Source organism: Protopterus annectens, chromosome 3.part0 (genome assembly GCF_019279795.1).
Source record: "Protopterus annectens isolate FY-2018-M chromosome 3.part0, PAN1.0, whole genome shotgun sequence".
In the NCBI taxonomy this organism is placed as follows: domain Eukaryota; kingdom Metazoa; phylum Chordata; order Ceratodontiformes; family Protopteridae; genus Protopterus; species Protopterus annectens.
In genome coordinates, this window is record NC_056731.1 from 436,116,797 (window position 1) to 436,135,486 (window position 18,690).

The following is an 18,690-nucleotide window of genomic DNA, read 5'->3' on the forward strand; positions in this document are numbered from 1 at the left end:
GCAGTACACATTTTAAGTAAGGCAGATCATACCTGTCAATCTCTTATGCTAAGACATCTGGACAAAGCATGGCATAATGTGGGGACAAAGGGTCGAATACAGGGGCACATGTTAAATATTGCTCTTATAAACATAGAAAACTGTAGAAACAGTAACCTGAGCTCTACCACGATGCAATGAAGTAACACTTGAAATGCTTTTAAATGTCCAAAAGGCAGCTGATAAAAATATATATAGCACAATTGTAGTTAAAAGTCCATGAAGCAGCCAAATAAACGTAGCAAAATTGTAAAAAACTCCTTTAATCCATAAAATAGTGGGTAACGGTAAGCGCTTTCGCGTGGATGCAACCACGCTTCCTCAGACAATGAAAAACCCCACACACACTGTTTAAATAGCATAGGTTAAAAACTAAATTATGTCAATTAAGCTAATTGGCAATGAGTGCTTTAAAGAAGAAGAACAACCCATCTAGCGTCTATACAGCATTTTTATGATATAAATATAAAACACAAGACAAAACTGTTCTAAACTGTGCAACATTACTGACATCCAGTTTCAAAAACCGTTTCCAAAATCATATCATTTGTAAAAATTAGACAACAAGGAGTAAAGAAAAATAAACAAGTGCAGGACATAAATATCAACTGCAAGTTAACGTGAAGCTAAAAAAATCAATTAAGGTACTGCTAAAACATTTTTTCTTTATTCCCCAAATCCATCTTTATGAAACTAAATTTCCGGACCACTAGTGGTAAAATAAAATTAGAATAAAAGTAAGATTTCAATAGGCAGAAATCATTTTAACAACGAATACATTGAATTAAAAGACCTATAATTTTAGTTAGTCAATAATTACAGTTTAACGGCAATGAAATGTTTCAAGAAGCCGAGCAACTCAAAATGCAGCTGAAGTCAAAATCAGTCTTGTCAGTCTAATTGCTGGACCGTAAATATAAGCAATACAAGCTAATATACTAGCAGAACATATAAACGTGCTGGCTGACAGAAATATTATAAGTAGAACTATTTAAATAAGATTATATTTACAACATACCGCTGCATAGTATGATTTCTGTGCTGTTAAAGGCGAAAGCTTACAATGCAACCGCCACTTGACACTGAGCATGTTTCTTCAGAGCTGTTTATTAACGTCCAAAGAGAGAGTTAAGCAGTAAATCCAAAGCAATAAATAAATAACGAATGAATCATAAAAATACCTAACGACTAATTTATACATAAAAAACTCTTAATATGTATATAGATTTTTAAAATATCTATATAATATCATTATTGTGTTATAACAAAGGGATACATATGTGTATGTGTACTATAGGTATAAGGTGTCATTACGAAGAGTAATAAAGTAAATTGTGCCACTACTGCTGGCTGTGAATAAAATAATAAAATGCTTCATGGATAATATATATAAATAAACATGAATAAACATGAATAAATATGAAAATAATATATATAAATATACTTAAAATCATTAGCTATGAATTATGGAACCTATATATGGACTATGTATCAATTAGGTAACATATAATAAAATCTTTAATTTTAAGTAAACTAAGTTATTTCTTTTTTCTTTAACGTAATTTATAACAAGCAAAATTTATGTTTGAATTAATATCTATATCTATTACCTATTGATACCATTTTAACCTAAAAAAATCAAAAAAGTATATATAGAAATAAAAAGTTATGTACTGATAGCCATAATATTCCAACTTTAGGGAAATGTATAGGAAATTGGTAGAAATCAAAAATGTCTAAAAATATGTAATAGAAACAAAATTTATAAATATAAATATAAACTATTTAGCAAAAAATATATATATAGCAAAAAATATAAATATATATATATAAAATTTAATTTATTAGTTCATTTATTAGCTAAATATAATATTCATGTTTGTTATTACAGAGTATGAAAATTAAAAGTCTATGATAGATAATAAAATTATTATAAACTTACAGTTATTTTACATTTACTATTGTTTCAACGTTTCCTAGTATTCAGAATAGGCTTAATAGACACAAAAGTGTTAAGACCAGGAAAATTGTGCGCATTGAATTTCAATATCCACCTAAGTTCTGCTAAGGCTAAACTATTAGAATCATCTCCCCCTCTAACATTTAAAGGCACCAATTCTAGTACTCTAAATAAGAATGTATGGTCTCTATGATCTTTTATATGCTGTGCTAAAGCATTTGTATCTGATGCTTTCTTAATTTCATATAGATAATTATAAATACGATCAGCTAGCCTTCTTTTCGTGAGCCCTATATAGAAAGCAGTGCATTTTGTACACGTAGCCAAGTAGACCAAATTTTTTGAGTTACAAGTAGCTGGTGTATTAAAACAAAAGGTGAAATCCAAGGAAGGATGAGTAAACGTTATATCAGTACAGATGTTATTGCACCTATTACATTTACCACAAGGAATTGTTCCTATACTCAGTGTAGTATCTCTCAATATTGCTTTATTATCCTTGCACAATAACTGCTTCAAATAGTAAATGTAAAATAACTGTAAGTTTATAATAATTTTATTATCTATCATAGACTTTTAATTTTCATACTCTGTAATAACAAACATGAATATTATATTTAGCTAATAAATGAACTAATAAATTAAATTTTATATATATATATTTATATTTTTTGCTATATATATATTTTTTGCTAAATAGTTTATATTTATATTTATAAATTTTGTTTCTATTACATATTTTTAGACATTTTTGATTTCTACCAATTTCCTATACATTTCCTAAAGTTGGAATATTAGGCTATCAGTACATAACTTTTATTTCTATATATACTTTTTGATTTTTTAGGTTAAACAACAGATTTTAAGTTTATATATTATTTTCATAATATTATTAGTTGGGTGGTGGCAGTAATTACTACCATATGGTCTGGGTAAAGAGGCACAGCTGGAGAATCTGTGTCAGCCTTCCCAGGAGTGTTTGTGTGGTTGTATAACCTCTTCTCAAAGTGTGTGTGTGTGTGGTGTGTCAGCTACTTGGGCAGGGACACAAAGCACTGTTTGGACAGAGAGGGTACTGGAGGTTTTACCTTGCCTAGCTAGGCTGAGACCTGGACCCTATAGCTGTGCCAGTGGGGAGTCTTATTGGGGACCTGGTTAGCAAGGGAGCAACCAGCCCCAGACTGACTGTGATCTCTGTGTGCTCTTAAGGGAAATTGTACTTTACTGTGTGTATTAGTTATTCTTTCCTCTTCTATGAGATGACCTCTCTGTTGTTAGTGGTGAGGATTAAGGCTCCTTGATTGCTGGGCCAGGGCACGGTCATCACAAGCTGACCTGGCTTTCAAATAAAATTGTGTTTGACAGCCCTCATACATATATTACAAATAATGCTAACCAGATAGTGTTACAGAGGGACTAGTGCCAAAATCGAGATGGATATATATTATAGAAACCATGTTTTTTTTTTTAATTTCTGGAATAAACTGTCCTTTAAACACATCCTTCCCTGAATTACACTGTTTACAATTTACTAGATATCAGTTTGTCTGTACTAGAGAAATGAAATTGAAATGGAAGAATATCTGACAATGGCAAGTGTGTGCTCAAACCTAAGAGTCATTGTTACAAACTTTTCTGTATCATTAGTCCAAGTATTAGCTGGCATCCCTAAATGGTAGGATAATCTTCATCATTTACATGAGTATGACTGCTGGTTCTGAAATGAGATGTGGAGCAATTATTTTAGGGGAGACAGAATAAATAAAAGAAAGTGTTTTAATCATTTACCTGTTTAGTATATTTTGGGAGATTATAATTCCTTCTGATAAGCAAATCTAAGACACATAATACAAATATTAAAACAGTACAATAAAGTATATTCAACCTTTGTCAATCAAATATATCTACACTGATAGCATAAATGTAGTGCACAGAGCATTGTGATTACACTCTGGTATCAGGAAAAAGACGAACTAAGTGCTTCTATAGCACAAGGCCTGATCTTAAAAATTGTTAAGCACCCCTTACTTAATTTGTTAAGATTGGGTACTGTTCTAATCAGTCAAATCTGCCAGTACTGACCAGTAAATGACAGTGGCACAATAAAAAAATAGATTAATTTCTCCCTGCTGTCTGTATTGGTAATGTGTCCCTGACTTTTGGTAACATAACAGAGTATGTTACGCTAGCTTTCTGATAGTACTTGTTGAATGCTTTACAGTTTTGAAAGTGGCAAAACACATAGTTTTTTTTTCTGTATCTAGTAGTGCATGGAACACTTAAAGCTCTTTGCACTGCAAAGAATAATGATTGGCAACCCCTTATAATCCTCTGTATTGAAATCAGTAAAATAAAGTATATTCAGCCTTCATCAGCTGAATGCATCTATTGCATACATATTTGCCAGCAACCATAACCAAATATTTACAGACACAATGTAATGCACATTTCAGTGTTGCAAAAACAAACCCCAGGATTCAGTAAACTCTGTATAGGCTCTGTGTGGAGCCTACACTGAGTGTATCTGTGTACACATCTGTGATCAGTCTTCGGCAGCACACAATGCTTATTAATGAAGTGCAGCACACCTAAATGAGGTTTTGAGGCTTGTGCCACTACTGCTGGCTGTGAAACCTTGAATCCCAACATGAATATTGAGTCCATGTAAAGGAGAGAACAGGCAGTCCCTCCCACCCCAAAATGAACAGTACACATCATGACATGCACACCATTCATCTCAACCTCTTAGGGCAAGATGTGGACAAAGCCATAAACAAATTGGGCGGGGAAATGGGCAGAAACAGGGACACTTTTTAAATATTGCTCTTACAAACTTAAAAATTTAACAGAATACTGGGTTTTCAGAAAGCAGCTCTGCTGCCACGCCCCCAAAGAAATTACACACCGTAGTCATGCAGTGCTGTTAACCTCTTAGGGCAAAACATCTGGACAAAGCCATCAATATGAAAGGAGTAGACATACGGATTCTTTCTAAATATTGCTCTTACAAACTTAGAAATCTGATAGAACACTGGATTTACAGAAAGCATCTTTGCTGCCATGCCCCCAAATGAACAGTACACATTTTAAGTAAGGCAGATCATACCTGTCAATCTCTTATGCTAAGACATCTGGACAAAGCATGGCATAATGTGGGGACAAAGGGTCGAATACAGGGGCACATGTTAAATATTGCTCTTATAAACATAGAAAACTGTTAGAATAACAGCATTTGTGTTAGCATGCATTGTCTGAAGGACATGAAGTCTGAAACTCAAAGGCATGTCATTATTTAGTCACTTTGATCACCATGGCTGTCTCTTAGAGCAAGAAATATGGACAAAAGCCATAAATAATGCAGGGACAATTAAGTATAAGCAGGGACAATACCTCTCAAACTCTTGCCACAAGAAATCTGGACAAGAAGCATGACATAATGTAGGGACAAATGTACAACTATAGGGACACATTAAATATTCCTCTTCTAAACATAGAAAGTTGCTAGAATATCAGAATTTCTGATAGCATGCATTGTATGAAGAACATGAAGTCCTAAACTCAAAGGCATGTCATTATTTACTCATTTTAATCTTCAGATCATACTAGTGATTTCTTCATAGGTTCATAGGTGTTTACTAAGCTAACAACCACAAGGGCCTTTTTAAGCCTAGCCATGCATTTGTCAGAAAACCATAAAGTTTATGAGGAACAGGACAAAAATTAGAGGCAAAACACTAGACATTCTGTGAAAATCTGGACAGTTGAGAGTAATGCTAGGGGCACACATTAAATATTGCTCTTACAAGCTTAAAATGTCAATAGAATGGCAGGCTGTGCATTCCCATGATTTGTCAAAAGGGTATTAAGTCTGAGTCACAAATGTCTGTCACTATTTTCTGACTTCAACCCTCATTTTTTAACAATGATTTGATAGAAAAATCACAGTTGTATTAGAAATAGAACAAAATGTGAGACAACATCTAGAAATTCTGAAAAATCTGTACAGTTGAGCGGTATGGCTGTACAAATAGCTGACATTCTATCAGTGCAACATATCTGTACAGAGGCCAACTTAATGAGAGGACAAATAACCAGTAATAGGGACATAACTGACATAGATGTTACATGGGAATGTGTTTGAATGTAATAGTGTCAACATCTTAGAGCGAGGAATATGGACACAGCCATAAAATGGGGGGACAAAGGGACACAAATAGGGACAGATTGCTAATATTCCATGTCAAAACTTATGAAGCTGATAGAATATATAGGTTTTACATTAGCATGAACTTTCTGAAGAGCATGAAGTGTGTAACTCAAATGTCAGTCATCAGTTAATGACTGCACTCTGCAATGGCATGCCAATGATTTACCAGGAAAACAATATGTTATGAGGAAAAGCTCACAAATATGAAATAAAAACTGGACATTCTGCACAGATCAGGACAGTTGAGAGGTGTGCACCCAAATGTCTGCAAGTCTGAGTCTCAGCAGTCCAGAGATCATCCCAATGATACGGCAGAAAGCCACATGTTTGAAAAGGAAAACATCTAGACATCCTGGGAATATCTGGGCAGTTCAGAGATATGAATATGAAGTATATGGTACAAACACAGTACAGGACATTATATCTACAGTGCAGAGTACTGTGATATCCCATTCCTGTCATTTTGTAATGAAGATGAGTTAAAGGTCTGAAACTGGACATGGGGCTGGCATGTAAAATTTTCATGAAGGGGAAGTGTGTGTATTGAATATGGCCACACAGGTGAATTGTAGGAATGAACACAAGGAAATAATACAGATTAAACTGCCACATGTACAGCAGAGGAGAGCACGTCAATGGAAGATGGCTGTAGCACCAAAACCAAGCACATATCTATATGGTACAGTACGGACTGAACAGTGAAACTGTGCTGTCTGTGACTGTCACACAAGGTGACTGTGTGTGTGAAATAAGCATACTTACATGAACAATGCAGAGGACATCTATCGGGGACCTGACATACAACTGAGGAAGGGTGCATATCGGGAAGCTGTGCAAAATGATATACCTGAATATGACTGTAATCTCAGCAGAGGTCTCCAGCATGGTGGCTACAGGGAAAGAATCATGGCAAGCATTACAAAAACCAACCACAATCATGGACAATATCTGAATAATACCACCACTAATCCCATGCCTCTGACATAAGATATGTGATGTGGAGTGATAACAGATGAGCCTGCGCACAAACTGGACAACCAGTATGAGACATCCACGCTCTATGAGGGTAACCATGCACACTGTCCTGGTGCTGTCATATCTGCAGGCGGTGTTAGGAGGGGCACTACTATACCTGTATGTGACAGTATGGGCACTACAGGGTCATTGCTTTACGTGCATGGCATATATCAGTGGCACAATTCACACTACCACAAATGATAAACATGCCATTAATTCGGTCAAACACCAATGTATGAAGTATATGCATAAGCTGAACAGGTAGAACACATGCATCTGGTGTAACAACTTGATTGGTGTTCCGCACCATGCGACAGTCATGTATATTGCCCAGAAATAATGCTAGGTATGGCCAATAAGCTGTGTGATAGTGTACTGTGACAAAGGTGGTACACTTCAGTTGCACATCACTGGAAGATGTGTACAGACATACATGAAGAAGGTGCATTGTACTCAGTTATTGTTGTAATTAAGGGTGGGAACCATGAGGTTATTATGGTCTCTGATGTGCATGCCCTTCACATACCCAGTACCTGTGTTACAGTCAATGGAGGAGTCAGCACTTTTACCACATGCTGGTCATTCCTCACAACCTCTTCACGCAAGAAATCAGGACAAAGTCTAAAATAATGGGTGGACAAAGGCACAAAAATAGTGACAGATTTTAAATATTACTCTTGCAAACTTAGAAAGTTGCTATAGTAACATGGTTTGTGTTAGCATGCATTTTCTGAAGGCTATGAAGTCTAAAACTCAAATTTATGTCACTATTTAGTCACTTCAGTCCTCAGTGATTTACTGGAAAATCACAAATTTTAATTGGGACACATTGAAAATATGAGGCATAAATTTGGTAATTCTGCAAAAATCTCAACATTCGAGAGGTCTGATGCTGGTGCATATACCGCTTACCCTCTACCGCAGGAAACATGTGACATACCTACTGGTGGTATTATAAGGTGTGTTGTCCACATTATACTTGGGTGTTGTGTCTTTTTCCTGATGCAACACATCCCTCCATGTGTCTCGTCAATGCAGGTGTTATGGCTGCGGTAGCAGTCTCTGGTATGTGTTGATACTGTATACATTATACTAATATCACAGTTGTAATCAATGAGTGCACACAAGTTGTAGGCCTTCAGGTAGCTATTTGGACACAGTATGTGTATGTCATCTGTGATGTCCATTCCTTAACTAAGGGGCATGCAAGGGCCTAGCAGACACCCCTGATGTACTAAGGCTTATGCCGAGGCGCTGGAGAACATCAATTGTTGGTATTATAAAATAAATTTTCTTGGATATACTGGCTGAGTCGTTTCTTGGACTATTCTTCCTTTTTGGTAGCTTAATATACCTTTATCTATGGCCAGTGATCCTTCTTTTCAAACTCCCAGAATTTTTCGTGAGGAACTGGGAGATACTACTCAAAGAACTTTTGAACAAAATATTCTACAGGTGGGAGAACATTTGCCTGATAGAGGAATGAATTCTACATCCCAATTGGGGGAGTCACAGAAGATTTGGGATAAAGTGATGTTGGATGGATGTCAAAAATGGACTGTTAATCCATTCTCTACTATAGGACAACATCATACTGCAGCTATGTCAGCTGAATTACAAGGTACTGTTAAAAAACTTGAAAGTTTACTTTTTAAAGAAAATGCAACACATTACAATATTATTATTAGCTTACAGAGGTATCTGGAGCTAAATATTACTCCAAAGGGCTTAAGACCTTTTAAAAATCATTCTACGCCCTTTGATGAAAAAAATGTAGAAGATGTACAGTTTGCAAAAAGATGGGCAATGGCAGCACATCGCTGTACAACAGAATGGGTGGCCATCCTAGTCAAAAGAGATTTGTTAAAACAGAAATTGATTAAAAATGACATTGAGAAGCTGTGCTCTAGTTTATGTACTTCTTTGACGGTCCCTAGATTTGAGGGCACATTAAAAGATCTTAATGAGAAAGTACTGAGTAAAACTGAGACTTTGATTGATAGAAAATACACAAATTGCAGAGAGATTTGAGGGATTATGCAAATGAGACTGCTTTTACAAATAAAAACTATCTGAAAACCATGGGCGGGTTTTCCGGTAAAAGAATGGTAAAGAAAAAACATGGTGTCTCGTTTGCTTCATCGGAAGCAACAGAAGCTTCAGGAGAATGGTCGGATGAAAATGCAGACTTTCCTTCACTCCCTCCAGCTCAAAAAAGTGAATATATGTATGAACATTTTTATAACAGACCTAATACAAGTGAGAGAGGTCGGAAAAGGGGACAAGCAGATACGACGTGGGGCAGGCAACAACAGAATCAACAGGGGAAAAGGAAAAGATGGTATTAACCTTCTTAAGACTAACGGTGTTAATAACAGGTTAGATGAACAGTATGTTTTTAACTTAACTGATAGTTCTTTTTCAGATACTGAAATAGCAGTATTAAATTGTGGTATTAAGTTTATTCCTACTGTTGTTTCTAATATGCATACATTTAAAATAGATGTTTTTAAGTTAGTAAGAAAGTTACATCTTTTGTGCTTTTTTTCCAAGTCAAAAGAAAAAAATGTACAAGTAATTAATTCCTTTGACATGGATGATTCTTTGAATGAGACAACTTCTATGGAATTCTTTTCTTGTGATTCTTTTTTTGAGACTGATGAAACTGTGAATGCGTACTGTCTATTACCGACAGATGGGATTAGCATAAAAAGTAACTATATACCTCCTTTTACTAATGAGGCAGTGAAATGTTTTTCTAGCATAGTGAATTATTCTATGCAGGATATTTTTTTTTAAAAAAGGAAAAAGTGTCCTATAATCTAACTAAAAATGAATGGGAGGCTTTAACGAAGTTGAGATGTAGAAAAGATATTATATTTAAGCCCTCAGATAAAGGCAATAAGTTAGTTATAATGACAGTAGAACAATTTTATAAGATGTGTATGGATAATTTAAATAATGAGGAAGTATATAGAATTGCTATATGGAAGGAATATGAAACAGCCTTGTTAGCATATAATGAACTCATAAATAGGGGGTACAGACTTGGCTATTTTACCAAAAAAGACATAGAAAGGAAATTTTCCATAGAAAATTGTACTATGGCTAAATTTTACTGTCTTACTAAACTACATAAAGATAGATATAATCCCCCGGGTCATCCTATAGTGTCTGCTTGCAACTATTTTCTTCACAATATAGGAATTGTGTTACATGAATTACTTTTACCAAAGGTTGTGCAGTTGTCTTCCTATATTAGAGACACTTTTGACTTTCTGGAGAAAATGAATAAAATTCAGTGGAATGAAAATAGGTACTGGATAGTAGTAGATGTTAAAATTTTGTATACTAATATTACACATGAATTAGGGGTGGAAGCTCTTAAATTTCATTTGGGTGAAACTCCTCTTACTTATTATACAGTTGATTTAATACTGTTTTGTCTTAAAAATAATTTTTTTGAATTTAATGAAATTCTTTATCAACAAATTAAAGGCACAGCAATGGGAGCAGTTTTTGCTCCAGTATATGCAAATCTATTTATGGGTTATTTTGAAACTAAATTTCTATAATAGAATGTGCTTTTTTAGAAGTCATGTAATAGAATATTATCGTTACATAGATGATTTAATCTTTCTATGTGAAGGGGGTAATTTAGATGTACATAATTTTATTCATGACTTAGACTGTAACAATTTTGGTATCAAGTTTGATGGAGCTCAGTGGGGAGATAAAGTTACATTTTTGGATGTAAACTTGTATGTTAGAGGTAATAAGGTATTAACATCAGTACATCATAAATTTGAAGGTGTGAATAATTTTATTAATGGTACTAGTTGCCATCCTCCACACCTAATATCAGCACTTCCCTATAATGAATTTATTGCGAATTTCAAGATTAACTAGTGAACAACACAAAGAATTAGAAATTGAGTTGACTTGTCAGAAATTTATTAAAAGAGGTTATAGTGTAGAAAGTGTAGAACAAGCTAAAAATAATTTGAATCTTAATAATCAGACTTATAAACAAGCAAAATATAGGGCTAAATCAGATAAAAATGTGTATAATCAACAAGTGGATAGAATGTTCTTTGTTACAACATATGGAACATATACAGAGAAATTAGTAGAAATTGTTATGTTTTATTGGACACATTTGTTACAAGATCCATACTTGGGTGAATTGCTACCTCAAAAACCTATGGTGTCTTATAGATGTTTAAAGAGTATTAAGGATATGCTAGTTCATGCTTATTTCATTTTTTCTGCTGTCAGTTTAACCAAATGTATTTCTGATTATGGTTTTAAAGCATGTGGTCATTGTAATATATGTAACCAAACAGTAAATTCTTTTGACTGTATATATGGAAAGAAATTTAATGTAAATGGTAATTTTAGTTGTAACACAGAGGGTATTGTTTATGTACTAAAATGTGAATGCAATCTATTTTACATAGGTGAATCAAAAAGAAGTTTTCGAGTCAGGTTCTTAGAACATCTGAGAAATATTAAAAATGAAAAGGTAGAAAGCCCTTTAGGCTTTCATTTTAAAAAAATATCATAACAGTGATGGTAAGAATTTAACAGGCACAATTTTGGAAAAAGTACATTGTGTGAAAGGTATGTGCCTGAAGAATAAACTACAATGGAAAGAAGCACTGTTTATTTTAAAATTTGACACTTTACACCCTAAGGGGTTAAATAGAGAGCTTGATTGGAAATGGCTGCTGTAATTAAGTGTTTTATAATTATTTTATTAGAACAGTTTTTTACTATATAAAGGAATGAGAAATGGGTTTTGTTATACTCTGTTAAAAGGCTTATGCCGAGGCGCTGGAGAACATCAATTGTTGGTATTATAAAATAAATTTTCTTGGATATACTGGCTGAGTCGTTTCTCAGACTATTCTTCCTTTTTGGTGGCTTAATACCCCTGATGTACTAACCTGATTACTGGACCTGAGATATATATCACATTACACATTTCAACATAATGCAATACCACATATGTGATACACTGGTCTAGCCATTTGCTTATATATCTGTTTCTGGCCACATGTGACAGTGTTGATTGAATACCACAGTATGACTTTTTGTTAACTGCCTTTACTTGTTCATGTTCCACAAGATGATACTGCTGTCATTATGTATGTCCTTGATGACCTCTTTGTGGACATCTATCAGATGCAACAGACCTGATGTAGCAATATCGACTTACACAGATCTGTTGCATACACCTGGAATATTACTAATATACATGTAGAAGAGGTCCATGATGACATGTTGGTGTACCTCACAGTCGAGGAGAGACAGGATGTCTCTGTAGGTGTATGCATTAGGTGAAGTCTCCCCAATGCAGGTGAATGCATGCTGATGTACACCCTTGAATGGGAACATAGGCTATGTGGAGGGTGTGTTGAACTGTGTATTCCACTGTATCAGGAAGGTGTATATGCTTGGTCATGCCACAAGTGATCTGTGTTGTTGTCACAGCACATTGATTCCATGTGATGGGCCTGGAGTAGTCTAAGACAGTGCATACTGCCTATTGTGATCTGCTCTAGGTTTTTGACACAATCACAAATGTAGGTATCATTGACAAAACCCCCAAGCTTTGGATTAAGTCTTAACATCAATTGATGGGTAAACAATTGGCACACAGACAGATCACATCATGTGACAGTTGGTGAATCAACATGTACCAGTACAGCTGTCACCATTTGCAACCCCACAGGGATCTGTCCTTGGCCCTTCACTGTTTGAACTGTATTTCTTGGCAGTTTAGATTAAAGTAGATGGCCTTTGGCTTTCCAAGTTTTCATATTCTTGCATGTTTTGTACAATAAATAATTTTCTTGGGTACTGTAAGCCAGGGAGCTTTGTTGGCTAGGATTATGTAGGCCCTCGGGCCAATAGCCTAGTACCTACCTATGAACCTATGAATAATGGAATCCAACAATTGTGATAACATAGTATAGAAGGAGTTAACACACGCATCTGAATGGTGACAAAGGCACAAGATCTACAAATAAATGCAGAAAAGTGGAGTTCCACGTTAATCACAGCATTGACAACAGTCCTGCTATGCTGAAACCCAGTGATACAAGCAGTGGGAACACATTTAGATAGCAATCTGAACTTTGACCGCCAAGTGTCCAAACTGCTAATGAAAGCATTTGTTGTGCACATCATAAGTCAAGCCATCATATTGACATTTTAGGATTATATAACAGCACTGTAGTCAAACCACATTACAGCACTAATAGAGTATAATGCTCTTTTTAGATGTACCTTGCCAGAAACAAGTCGCAGCTGGAGAGACTACTGGGCTTTCTCAGCAAGACAACACTGGGCCTACACACTATACCATGATGTATGTAGATAGATTAAAAGCCATGTCGCTGTAAATTTTATTGTATAAGATGATGTGACCTCTGCCTGGCCCCCAAGCCAATCTCTAACTCTGCCCTGGTGGGCATACTGCATATCGAAAAATGTAATATAGCTGTTGACATCAGCAGTGTCTCTTGAGGACAAGATAGCAATGTCCCACATGCTGGTGTAAAATGCTCCCTCTAATGTCAGGCAACAGCTCTCTCTCAAACTCTCCAAGTTAGCTGCAGTGAGAACAGAACTCCTACATATCTAGGTACACAGACTACAGACCACAGTACTTAATGCACACCACTGCTCAAGTCTAACTTTGAGTGTGTCAAATAACACTTTATAGCTGATGACATCAGCAGAGACTGGGGAGGAGAATACAGTAATAAAAAAAGCATTCTGTAACATCAGACACCAGCTCACCCCCCCAATTGGCTGCAATGAGAATAGAACCCCTATTTGTCTGAGCATATACGCATCTTATCTAAGTACAATATGATCTTTTCAGGCTTGTTGGCTGTTGGTGAAGCACCCACCAAGAGGAGAAAATGCTGAGAGAAGAAATGAGCCACTTTTGAGATTTTAAGTATTTTTCCTCTGTTTATTTGCTAAGTTTTTCTGCATAGCCACCTATTTTGAGCACTTTCTGGCTTGTTAAACTTGATTTCTGCATTAGTAACTGCATTTAGAGCACAACCTGGAACTGTTTACTGAATTTCCTGTTTGCACTTATTTTTAAAATTGTTTTTTTCCCAAAACTTGCATTTTATCTGTCTTTGGCCTAGCACTCTTGTGTGGGGTCATTTACTGCACTGTTATAACTTGTTGATACTTCTGAACCTCTGCTATCTCTGAAAAAACAAAAAATAACAAAAAAAAATCTTGCTTTTTCCCCATTTTTCTGAGATTTAAAAAAGTTCAGTTACAGGATTGCTGTTCTTGAACTGTTTGTAGGTTTCTGTGAGGCCATTTTTTGCTTGGGCTGAGGGAGGTCTCTCTGTTGATCAGTGGCAGTGAAAAGCATTGAGCAGCCTGCCTGCCCCTGTGGGAGTGGTTGCTGACTTGAAGCTGTGGTTTTGTTGGCCATTTTGGGTCAATTCCAAAACTCCTTCATCTTCCTCTCTTAAAACCTGGTTGCCTCGTGGTTTTGGCATCTTTTCAGGCTTGTTGGCTGTTGGTGAAGCACCCACCAAGAGGAGAAAATGCTGAGAGAAGAAAGGAGCCATTTTTGAGATTTTAAGTATTTTTCCTCTGTTTATTTGCTAAGTTTTTCTGCATAGCCACCTATTTTGAGCATTTTCTGGCTTGTTAAACTTGATTTCTGCATTAGTAACTGTATTTAGAGCACAACCTAGAGCTGTTTACTGAATTTCCTGTTTGCAATTATTTTTAAAATTTTTTTTTTCTCAAAACTTGCATTTTATCTGTCTTTGGCCTAGCACTCTTGTGTGGGCTCATTTACTGCATTGTTATAACTTGTTGATACTTGTGAACCTCTGCTATCTCTGAAAAAACAAAAAAACAAAATAAATCTTGCTTTTTTCCCACTTTTCTGAGATTTAAAAAAGTTCAGTTACAGGCTTGCTGTTCTTGAACTGTTTGTAAGTTTCTGTGAGGCCATTTTTTGCTAGGGGCTAAAGGGAAGTCTCTCTGTTTATCAGTGGCAGTGAAACACATTTAGCAGCCTGCCTGCTCCTGTGGGAGTGGTTACCAACTTGAAACTGTAGTTTTATTGGTCATTTTGGGTAAATTCCAAAACTCCTTCATCTTCCTCTCTTAAAACCCTCTTTTGCGCAGTTTTGCACGTTTTTGTCCATAGTGTAACAGCGGGCAGCGCCGCCTAATTGAGTTTAAACTATTCCTGGCTCCACAAAGTCTGCTCTTCACTTTTTCCCTTAGAACTTCTCTATCTCTCAATTTAAACACCATATTCTCATTCTAAGGCTCTTCACTGGTCCAATTAAGTAATCCTACAAGTTAGTACTATTAAACCATAAGCACTACTTACTCTTATACTGTCTACGATTACCCTGTCCTCTATTGGTCCATCTTAAATTCAGTTTCCCTATATTACTCTAGCATGTCCAAAGGTCAGTCAATGGTTTTCTCTCCAGTCCAGCTGGTGAATCTGGGAATTTTGAGGCAATGTTACAACTGTCTCATGTACACGGACAACCCTCTCCTCCTCCAAACAGGTTAAAATATATGTGAGAGATGCAACTATTTAGCCAAACTGGAGGCTGAGCTATCTCATCCCAAAACTGGTGTAACCAGTCAGGAGGAGAAGGTAACCTCAAACAACACAATTCCAGTATCACATAGTCCCTCCACATCAGCGAACAAAACACATAAATACACAAAAACATACTTGGAGGCTCTAAATAAAAATCTACCTAAGCAACAGAGACCTCCAAAGCAGACATCCAAGCAAACGCTACCTCAAAACAAAACACACACAACACATAACCCACAAAGTCAGTGTGCCAAGCAGCCACAGCCCTTAAGGCTGAATAACACATCTGATACTCTTGTAATAGGTGACTCTATTGTCAGACACACTGACATCCCGCACACCAGGCTGAACAAAGAGAAGGTCACGGTGAGCTGCCTGTCGGGTGCTAGGATCCGCCACATAACGCAAGCACTCAGGTCACTCCAAAGCAAATACAAATATGACTTAGTCATTGTACATGCTGGTGTGAATGACCTGAGACGTACCTCCCTGGACTATATGAAAAGAGACATAGAGCAGCTCTCTGATCATGTAGCCCAGGCTGGTATGACCCTGATCTTGAGCAGCATCTTACCCTCACCTAGAACGATGCCACAGTACAAAGACAAAATGATCAATTTTAACAATTGGCTAAAATTTTGGTGTCATTCAAAGGGGATCCAGTGTCTGTCAGCCTGGGATGACATGCTCGACAAGCCACATTGCTTCGCTAGGGACGGCTTGCACCTGTCACCACTGAGCTTTCAGATTTTGGCAAAGGCTCTTGCCACCCCCATAGTGCCTTTCTTAGGCAAGGCTCAAAAGTCAAACCCACCCCCATAGACAGCACAAGGAACAAGAAACTAAGGGTAATGCTGCTAAACGCCAGAAGTCTTAACCTCAAGATGCATGCACTCAAAGCTCTCCTCAGTATGGTGAACATCGATATCTGTGCAGTGACAGAAACCTGGTTCAAGGCTCCAGAGAGCATCCCAGCACTACCAGGCTATACCTCATATCATTCTTTTCGGCCCCAAAACCTGGACCAAACCACAAAAGGAGGGGGAGTTTCCATATTTATCAAGGATATCCACACCTCCAGGTTAGTGGCATTGCACGAAGTATCGGACACCATCCATGTGCAACTAACAGTGGGCAAGACTACTTTTCAGTTTATAGCATCCTACAGACCACCCTCTCAAAGTCAGGAATCCCACTCGGCCTTCCTGAAAACATTGGAGAACATGAAGATCTCTCCGAACATCATTATATTGGGTGACTTCAACTACCCAAACATTGACTGGGAGCACTACTCAAGCCCCAGCACCTTAGCCCAAAGGTTCCTGGAAATTATAAACTCAAATGCTATGGAACAACTAGTCACCACTCCCACAAGAGGGGACAACATACTAGACCTGATCATTACCAACATGGGGACTCTATGCTCCACACCAGAAGTATATCCCTCATTGGTAAGATCAGACCATAAATTAATTTCACTGGATGTCCACATCCCGACTCCACCCCAGCCCAGAAAACCACAGTGAAAAACTTCTCAAAAGCGAACTTCTCACTTCTCAAAACCGAAGTGAAATCCTTCAAGGCCCCAGGGCCAGTGGAAACTACGGCCCAAACTGCAGAATCCTATATAAACGCATTCTACGGACATCTCCAGGAATGCATGGATCATGCTATCCCAAACAAAACCAAGACCCAATCATCCAAAGGCAGGCATCCAGTCTGGTGGACTCCTGCCATAAATAAACTGTACAACAGAAGGGGGAAGCTACTATATGATAGAGCAAAATCCCTAATAGGGAAGGAATCTCTGATCAGTACTAGCAAAAAATTACGATCCCTCATAAAGTCCTCCAAGGCCAGCTTCGAGAGAAAGATTGCACAGGACACCAAAGACAATCATAAGGCTTTTTTCAGTTATGTTAGAAACCTGGGATGCAACTCCCAGACTTGTTCTGAGTTGATTCTAAATGACAAAAAATACACTGAACCCACAGACATCACCAATATCCTGGCAGACAGGTTCAGTGCAAACTTCTCCTCCCCCTCCCCCCAAAAGAGCAAGTATCTATCCTGGAAGAGGACTGCCTCCCAAACATCTCAGATTCTCAGGTGAAGGCTGCCCTCTCCAAAGCAAAAAACACTGCTTCCATGGGACCAGATGGCGTCCCAGGTTGCATCCTACATGAACTCCAAGAGGAACTAATCCCTCAAATAAAACAGCTATAAAATCTCAGCCTCACTACAGGATATGTGCACACAGAATGGCATACAGCAACAGTGGTCCCACTCCACAAAGGTGGAGCCTCTACGGACCCTGGAAACTATCGCCCCATAAGCCTGACTAGCTTAGTCTGCAAGGCTATGGAGAGGATCATCATGGAGCTCATAAACAAAGACATTGGGGACCTACAGACACTAGATCCTACCCAGTTCGGCTTTGTCAAGGGCAGATCCTACCTTTTGAACCTGGTGGACTTCTTCGAAACAGTCACCAAAGCCATAGATGAAGGGAAGGTAGTCCACACAGCCTATCTGGACCTTGCAAAGGCATTTGACACAATACCCCACTCGGGCATCATAGATAAGCTATCCAGCTTAAATATAAACCCCTATGTCACAAGATGGGTCGCAAACTGGCTCAAAGACAGAACCCACAGAGTGAAAGTTGCTGAAGCCATGTCAGACTCGAAACCGGTCACAAGTGGCGATCCACTGGGTTCTGCCCTGGGACCACTCTTGTTCGGTATATACTTTTCCGAGGTACAGGCAAACGTGGGAGGACTATGGCTCACCAAGTTCACAGACGACTGCAAACTGGGCGCCATAATCAACTCTCCAGCTGACACA